The sequence below is a fragment of the Lathyrus oleraceus genome, chromosome 1 (assembly GCF_024323335.1).
Source record: "Lathyrus oleraceus cultivar Zhongwan6 chromosome 1, CAAS_Psat_ZW6_1.0, whole genome shotgun sequence".
Classification (NCBI taxonomy): Eukaryota; Viridiplantae; Streptophyta; class Magnoliopsida; order Fabales; family Fabaceae; genus Lathyrus; species Lathyrus oleraceus.
Genome location: NC_066579.1, coordinates 145,676,993 through 145,685,069, shown reverse-complemented (window position 1 = coordinate 145,685,069; position 8,077 = coordinate 145,676,993). Strand labels below are relative to the sequence as shown.

General features: G+C 39.6%; 1 non-coding gene across 1 annotated transcript; it reads left to right on the top strand.

Moving 5' to 3' along the window:
- Positions 1-6,119: 6,119 nt before the first annotated feature.
- On the top strand, positions 6,120-6,226 carry LOC127117126 (small nucleolar RNA R71). Its single transcript, XR_007801886.1, has one exon. It is a non-coding gene; the product is annotated as a small nucleolar RNA R71 (small nucleolar RNA).
- Positions 6,227-8,077: the final 1,851 nt, after the last annotated feature.

Genomic DNA, 8,077 nt, shown 5'->3' with positions numbered 1-8,077 from the left:
GAGATCAGACACTCCCATCTGTAAAGTGAGGTCAGCCACCTCCTGTCTAAGCTCTGCGATCTCTCTACGACACTCAGCAATCTGAGTGCGGATGTCGGGTGTCTGCAATGAAAGATTATTAGAGAAAACATTGATTCTGGGAGATGGTGGTGTAGGTGTGTATTCAGCAATGGGTGGCGATCTCGGCTCCTCAACGGTCTCTCGCTGGCCCTCTAGAGCATAACTCCAATTCGCTGGATCATGCACACTGGTCATCATAGGGTCTGGCAGTGTGAAGTAATGGATAACCTCATTGTCGACTAGCAATCGGAATTGACATGGGTGGAAAGAGGCTCTCCTCATCAATCCTCTGGTCAAACAGAAGTCGATGTCCATGGTCGTGTACCCACAGTAGGTCCGAAGATGTAACAGCTTGCGAGACAGACCTAAAGCGACAGCAATCTGCGTGATGATTCCGCCAACATGGATGACTCCTTCGGTAGATCTGGAGATACCGCTGAGACTGTATAATAAAAAGTTCCCACATGCTACTGGGCGAGACTAGGATGCATAGAATAATAGGAAGATCTCCTCTTCACTCAGTAGTGTCTCTGCATCCGGCTTTCCCAGGAAGGAATATGCTAATATCATCTGAAAGTATCTGAAGGCGGGGTTATGTATGACATGAGACAGCTGCATAGATGGATCCTGGCTTCCGCCACCTGAGATATCACTCCAAAACTTCTCAACCTCCTTACCCAGAAAATATCCAATAGGTGTCTCCGGGATAGCATCAGGAGTGGTCTGGAAACCCAATAAGTCGCCGAACTCTTTCTAGATGAAGGAGTACTCAACTCCGAAAAGCCTGAAAGCAGCATACCCATCTGGTCCAGAATATGGGTCATAGTCGAATGAACTCAGGAACTCTAAAGTCAGGTTCCTATATGTGTTACTCAAGTCATCAGCAAACTCGTCCCAGTGAAGCTGGTGGCTAAGGAATCGGATACTCGGCTCGATACCCAGTGCCTCCATACAGTGCTGATCAGGATAACGTGTGGGTGCCATAGGGCGCTGATACAAAGTGATGTAGCGCTCCCTCTGGGCATTATCTCTATAGGCCACATGCATGTCATCAAAATCCTGCATCCTGTAAAGGTTAAGAAAGTGATCCTGAAAATACAAACCATTCAAATCTTAGTCTTAATGCAAAATATGATAAAATAAAATAAAATAAAAATAAAATTAAATAAATGCGAAAAAGTAAAATGAAAGAAAAACCATGGGTTGCCTCCCACGCAGCGCTTGTTTAACGTCAATAGCTTGACGATTAGAATTTATACACCTGTAGAAGTAGGAATTGGTGGATCAATCAGGGTGTGGCTTGAGTAGTATGCTGGAATGTCTCCTCCTTCGTAGAGCTTCAGTCTTTGTCCATTTACAATGAATGGACTACATGTATCGTTCTTGATTTCTACGGCTCCGGATCTCAGAATCTTGGATACTTCGAAAGGACCAGTCCATCTTGAACGTAGCTTTCCAGGGAAGGGTCGTAACCTAGTGGTGAAAAGGAGAACATAATCGCCTATATTGAAGTTTTTCTTTACTATTCTTTTGTCGTGATAGGCTTGTGTCCTCTCTTTATATATTTTTGCATCCTCGTAGGCAGATTGCCTAAGTTCTTCTAATTTATGAATGTCTAGGATACGCTTTTCTCCAGCAGCTAAGTAATCTAAATTCAAAGTTTTAATGGCCCAATAGGCCTTATACTCTAATTCGAATGGTAAGTGACATGATTTTCCATAAACTAGTTGATAAGGAGTAGTTCCTATAGGGGTTTTGAAAGCGGTTCTATAGGCCCATAACGCTTCTTGAAGCTTCTGAGACCAGTCTCTCCTAGAAATAGAAACAGTTTTCTCTAGGATATGTTTTATCTCCCTATTAGATACTTCTACTTGGCCACTAGTCTGTGGGTGGTATGGTGTTGCTACTCTATGCCTAACTCCATATTTTCTTAAAAGTTTGTCAAATATTCTCGATATAAAGTGTGATCCTCCATCGCTTATGACTAAACGTGGTGTTCCAAATCTAGGGAATATATAGTTTTTAAATAGTTTGATTACTACACTAGTGTCGTTTGTGGGTGCAACTATAGCTTCAATCCACTTAGACACATAGTCTACAGCTACTAAGATATACCTGTTTCCTAAGGATGGTGGAAAAGGTCCCATGAAATCTATACCCCATACGTCAAAGAGTTCTACTTCCTGAATGTTTCTTAAGGGCATTTCATCTCATCTTGAAATGTTTCCAGTGCGTTGGCATCTATCATATTTGACAATGCAAGCATAGACATCACGCCACATGGTAGGCCAGAATAGGCCAGCTTGAAGAATCTTGGCGTATGTCTTAGAGGTGCTTGCATGTCCACCATAAGGTGCAGAATGACAATGCTCGATAATACTATTTACCTCTTCTTCTGGAACGCAACGGTGAAAAATGCCATCTTTACCCCTTTTGAAAAGGAGCGGTTCGTCCCAATAGAAGTTTCTCACATCGTGGAAGAATTTCTTCTTGCGGTGGTAGTCAAGATCAGGGGGTACTATATCAACAACTAGGTAATTAACGAAATCTGCATACCAGGGTACGTTACTTATTGCTAAGGAATTTTGGGAATGCTCATAATGATCTAGGTTATTATCTTCAATGGTTTCTACTCTAGCTATTAGTCTAGCATAGGCAAAATCATTATTTATGGGTATTAGTTCTGGTTTTAGATGTTCTAGCCTAGAAAGGTGATCAGCTACTACATTTTCAGTGCCTTTTTTGTCTCTTATGTCTAAATCAAACTCTTGTAGTAATAGAATCCATCAGAGTAACCTGGGCTTGGCATCTTTTTTACTTAATAGGTAACGAATGACAGCATGATCGGTGTAAACAATAATTTTTGCTCCTACTAGATAAGATTTAAATTTGTCTATAGCAAAAACTACAGCGAGTAATTCTTTTTCAGTTGTTGCATAATTAAGTTGGGCAGCATCTAGGGTTCTACTGGCATAATAAATGGCATGTAATTTTTTATCTTTCTTTTGTCCTAGAACGGCTCCAACTGCATAATCACTAGCATCGCACATTATCTCAAAAGGTTCTGACCAATCAGGTGGTTTCATAATGGGTGCAGATACTAACGCTTGTTTTAAAAGATTAAATGCGTCATTACATTTTTCATCGAAAATGAATTCAGCATCTTTCATTAAAAGTCCAGTTAAAGGTTTAGTTATTTTGGAGAAGTCCTTAATAAAACGCCGGTAGAATCCAGCGTGTCCAAGAAAGCTTCGGACTTCTCTGATGGTTTTGGGGGGTTTTAGGTTTTCTATAACTTCTATTTTAGCTTTATCTACCTCTATACCTTTTTCGGAAACTATATGTCCTAAAACTATTCCTTCGTTTACCATGAAATGACATTTTTCCCAGTTTAGCACGAGGTTCACCTCCACGCATCTCTCTAGGATTTTCTCAAGGTTAGCAAGACAATTGTGGAAATCAAATCCGCAAACCGAGAAATCATCCATAAACACTTCCATGATACCATCTAGGTAATCTGCGAAGATTGACATCATGCAGCGTTGGAAAGTAGATGGGGCATTACAGAGGCTGAACGGCATCTTCTGTAGGCAAAAGTTCCATAAGGGCATGTAAAGGTAGTTTTTTCTTGATCTTCGGGGTGGATAGGTATTTGGAAGAATCCAGAGTATCCATCCAGATAGTAGAAGTAAGAGTGTCTGGCTAGACGCTCCAACATCTGGTCAATAAATGGTAAAGGGAAATGATCCTTCCTAGTTGCTTTATTTAATTTTCTATAATCTATACACATCCGCCATCCTCCTTCTAAACATTTTGCTACATGTTCGCCTTTATCGTTTTGCACGACTGTGATGCCTCCCTTTTTAGGTACTACATGCACAGGGCTCACCCACTTACTATCTGAGATCTGGTAGATGATACCTGCCTCAAGTAACTTAAGAACTTCCTTTTTAACAACATCACTAATTATAGGGTTTATTCTTCTCTGATGTTCCCTAGAGGGTTTTGAATCTTCTTCGAGCGAAATCCGATGCATGCATACGGATGGGCTTATACCTTTCAGGTCAGAGATATTATATCCTAAGGCTGAGGGATATCTTCGTAAAACGTCTAAAAGTTGGTTCGTTTCCTCTTGGCTCAAGGTAGCACTAACTATAACTGGACGGTTCATCTTTTCATCGAGGAACTCGTATCTCAGGTTCTTAGGTAGTTCCTTAAGTTCTAAGGTTGGTTTCTTAGGGCATGGCATAGGATCTGGAGTAAGGGATAAACATTCGTAAAGGTTATCATTGATGTAGGGTTTCTTAAAGTCATCATCTTTTCTTACGAGAGTTGATGGTAAGTTAATTGTTTTTATAATTTCTTTTTGTTCTAATTCTCTAACACATTCATCAATGATATCTAAGGCATAACACGAGTCTCCCATCACAGGTGCCATAAGAAATTTCGAAAGTATAAATTCAATTTTCTCGTTACCTACCTCAAAAATCAACTTTCCTTTCTTGACATCTATTATGGCTCCTGCAGTCGATAAGAATGGTCTACCTAGAAGGATTGGTATATCATTGTCCTCTTTGATGTCCATGACAACAAAATTAGTAGGGATAAATAACTGACCTATCCTAACAGGAACATCTTCTAAAATGCCTATCGGATATTTAACAGATCTATCGGCTAACTGAAGTGACATCTTAGTGGGCTGTAATTCTCCTAAGTTTAACCTCTCACAAACCGCTAAAGGCATTAGGCTTACACTAGCTCCTAAGTCTAGGAAATCCTTTTCGATGACATGATTACCCAAAAGGCAAGGAATGGAGAAATTTCCAAGATCTTTATCTTTCTTTGCTAATTTGTCCTCGGAAATAGCATTACATTCCAAAGGCTTCAGATCGTCAAGTCTACGTTTGTTGGTAAGGATGTCTTTGAGGAACTTTGCATAAGAAGGTATTTGGGTGATGGCTTCTGTGAAAGGGATTTCTACATGAAGTTTTTCTATAACTTTAATAAATTTTTGATACTGTTTATTGATCTGGGTTTGTTTGAGTCTTTGCGGATATGGTATAGGTGGTTTATATGGCGGGGGTGGTACGTAAGTTTTATCTTTAGGTTCTTCTCCTTTCTCTCGACCTTCCTGGTTTTCAGATTCCTCTAGTTCCTTTACTTCGTCCGGGGGTTTGGTACATTCCTTGGAAGTTTCGGGTTCACTCAATCTAGGGTTTGGTGGCTCATCATAAGCGTTCCCACTTCGTAGGGTAATGGCATTGGATTGTCCTCTCGGATTTTGTTGAGGTTGTCCAGGGAATTGTCCTCCTGGTGTAGTCTGAGGGGTTTGGTTTAAAGCTACCTGAGAGATCTGGGTTTCAAGCATCTTGGTATGAGTTACTATTTGGTCAACCTTGGTTCCTAACTGAGTAATCAATTCGTTAACATGAATGTTTTGATTCATGAACTCCTTGTTTTGTTGGGTTTGAGCGGTGATAAAATTTTCCATAATTTTCTCAAGGCTCGACTTTGGTGGTACATGTTGCATAGGTTGATTTGATCTAGGGGATTGATAACTAGGTCTCGGAGGTGCATTATTTTGAATAGGGTTATTGTTTTTATAGAAGAAGTTCGGGTGATTCCTCCATCCAGGGTTATAGGTATTCGAATATGGGTTCCCTTGGATGTAGCTCACTTGCTCAGAGTGGGTTTCGTTTAATAGACTGCATTCTGCAGGTTGATGTCCTTTGGTTCCATATATCTAACAATCCGACGAAACTGCGGCTACAGTATTCGGGTTTATGCACATATGCTCGACCTTAAGGGCTAATGTGTCCATTTTAGCTTGCATCATGTCTATAGAGCTTAGTTCATGCACTCCTCCTTGGGCTTCCTTCTTCTCAACTGTCGCTCGTTCGAATCCCCATGATTGATGGTTTTGAGCCATATCTTCGATGAGGGCACTAGCTTCAGGATAAGGTTTGTTCATCAGAGCACCGCCTGCGGAAGCGTCGATGGTCATCTTTGTGTTGTAATGAAGTCCATTATAGAAGGTTTGGATGATTAACCAATTTTCTAAGCCATGATGTGGGCATGATCGTAACAACTCTTTATATCTCTCCCAAGCTTCGAACAACGATTCTCCTTGGTTTTGGGTAAATCTAGTTATATGGTTTCGAAGAACGGCGGTTTTACTCGGGGAAAAATATCTAGCAAGAAAAACTCTTCTAAGGTTATCCCAAGTCGTAATGGAATTGGGTGGAAGGGAATCTAACCATGATAGGGCTTTATCTCTGAGGGAAAAAGGAAATAATCTTAAACGTATTGCCTCAGGAGAAGCTCCATTGGTTTTAAAAGTGTCTGCTAATTGAAGAAATATTTTTAAATGTTGGTTTGGGTTCTCAGTAGCGAGACCCGCGAATTGTCTCTGTTGCACTAGTTGTAACACAGATGGTTTAAGTTCAAAATTATTAGCTGGGATGGTTGGGTTTACTATACTAGAACTAGGTTCTTCATTAGATGGTTGAGCGAAATCTTTAAGAGGTCTTTGGTTTTGATCTTCGGCCATAGCTCTCTTAATTCTATGAAAGAATAAACGTGCGCGAGCGTAAGGTTCAGGTTCCGCCAGAGGATATACTAAGCTTAAACTTCCGGTGCTGCGAGTTCTTCGCATTGATCGACGGGAAATAGCCTAAGTCTAAACGATATAACAACAGGAAAATGAAATTTGACGAAATTGGTCCCCGGCAACGGCGCCAAAAACTTGGTGCGTTGCTTTTCGCAAGTATACGAACGCGTCAGAGTAATATAAAAGATTGTCGAATCCACAGAGACCAAGTGTCAATCTATCGTTATCTATTGTTATGGTGTTTATCAAAGGAAATCGAAATAGGTGTTTTTGGAGTGTGCAATGAAAAGTAAAGTGTTGAAATAAAGATATAATTGATAAAGACAGGGTCGAATGTAATTCACGTAATTAATTGATAATCCAAGTACTTGCTAGTAGAGCTACTTATGGGCAGTGTTTCCTACTTTGAAAAGAACTAATTTAACAGGAACTGTCGCTTTCGCGTATTCAGAACCGAGTTGTACTCCCTAATCAAACCCTCTTATTGTCACTTATAAAAAGGCGCGCATTGCGTTAGAGTAGTAAACCTATTTTTAAGAAATATAGTATCTTGACTAAGTTGAAAAGTATTATAACCTGGATTTCTTAACCAAAAGAGGTTCTCACGAACCAGACTCTAAACTTATAAACGCGTCCGAAAATAGTTTTAAAATCTCTTTTCTTATTTATGTTAAAAACCCCTAATGAACTAGACAAAGCGCTTTCGCTGTTTTTGAAATAGTTAAAAACAATTAAGCTTAAAAAGACGTTGGACGGCTTTCGATCTTACCCAACGGAATTGAAGTGGGGGAAAACTTAAGTTGAAAGTTAAAATAGCCCTCAAGTGTTTCTACGAACAATTGTACGGATTACTGGTTCAATTACGATCCTTACATTCTAGCCTTATAAATTTAGCTAGACATGGTAAAGTAAAAGTGCATTAAAATAAATAAAAGTAGTGCGAGTGCGAGGAAATAAATAAAAGTAAAGCGAGTGCGGAAAATAAATAAAGTAAAGCGAGTGCGAGGAAATAAATAATTTAAAGCGAGTGCGAGAAATAAATAAAGTAAAGCGAATGCGAGAAATAAATAAAGTAAAGCGAGTGTGGGAAATAAATAAAGTAAAGCGAATGCGAGAAATAAATAAAGTAAAGTGAGTGCGGGAAAATAAATAAAGTAAAGCGAGTGCGGGAAAATAAATAAGATAAAGACAAGTAATAAAAACCTGCTCCAATCGGAGGGTTGAATAAATTGCAATGCGGAAATAAAAATGGCGGCATGATTAACTTCCTTCCAAAGTGCTCCAAACTCGATTACAGACTCTATCACAGACTTGATTACAAAATTGTGGTAACACTCCAATGCGAAGCGATTACCACTTTATAAAACTGAATATATGCCTAAGTGAAACAAAGTTGCTCTGAGTTTG